Source organism: Mus caroli, chromosome 12 (genome assembly GCF_900094665.2).
Source record: "Mus caroli chromosome 12, CAROLI_EIJ_v1.1, whole genome shotgun sequence".
NCBI lineage: Eukaryota > Metazoa > Chordata > Mammalia > Rodentia > Muridae > Mus > Mus caroli.
This window is the reverse complement of record NC_034581.1, coordinates 41230983-41231867: the sequence shown is the minus strand read 5'-3', so window position 1 is coordinate 41231867 and position 885 is coordinate 41230983. Positions and strand designations below refer to the sequence as shown.

The 885-nt window shown below is 44.9% G+C and overlaps 1 non-coding gene across 1 annotated transcript; it reads right to left on the bottom strand.

The window, feature by feature from the left end:
• Nucleotides 1–468: 468 nt before the first annotated feature.
• Nucleotides 469–608, bottom strand: LOC115032845. The gene has a single exon (XR_003838505.1). It is a non-coding gene; the product is annotated as a small nucleolar RNA SNORA48 (small nucleolar RNA).
• Between the last annotated feature and the right edge of the window lie 277 nt (nt 609–885).

Sequence of the window (885 nt, the reverse complement as noted above, 5' to 3'; positions counted from 1 at the left end):
AGTTCCATCTTTCTTCATAATGCTCAAGCTGCTCCACTTCGCTTTCTCTTTTAACTGAACACCACATGCTAGTACATGGCAGTGGCTCGAGCTGCAGCCTGGTGACATGGGTGGCAGGTCCCTTGGTGACATCCTCTATTCACATATTTGCAAAGAGGTATCTATGCCCTGCCTATGCTGTGCACTGGAGGACAGGTCTGTGGGAGGCATGGTGGTCCACAGTACTCTGTCTATCTTCCTCCTTCTGTGCTGCACTGCCTCTATTTGGTTTAGTTTGGTCTGCTTTGCTTTGCTTTGCTTTGCTTTGCTTTGCTTTGCTTTGCTTTGCTTTGCTTTGCTTTGCTTTGCTTTGCTTTGCTTTGCTTTGCTTTGCTTTNTGCTTTGCTTTGCTTTGCTTTGCTTTGCTTTGCTTTGCTTTGCTTTGCTTTGCTTTGCTTTGCTTTGCTTTGCTTTGCTTTGCTTTGCTTTGCATGCATCCTAGGTATAAGACAGCTTTGGCCAGAAAACTAGGCATCAAGCTAGGATGAAGCAAGGACTACCATCTGCTCTCCCCCTGACTGATGTAAGAACATCACCAGCAAGATGTCTCTTTGTCCATTGCAGAGGTCCCTATCAAAAATTTTAAGTTCTTTTTGATGGCTTCCTTCCCAGGCCATTACATTTTGGAGGGTGAGGTGGGGTATGAGGCAGAGGTAGGGGTTGTTGCAGAAGCCTTCTATGTTTCTCTTTCTCAGCTATGCATCTATAGCCACTAACACCACTACATGAGTAGTTTCCTTGCCTTTTGCAATAACCCAGAGAATGGATCCTAGGCTTCTTCATGGTATAATAACAGGATGAATTACAGACATCCACATGTTCTCCAACATAACCACATGACAAGGA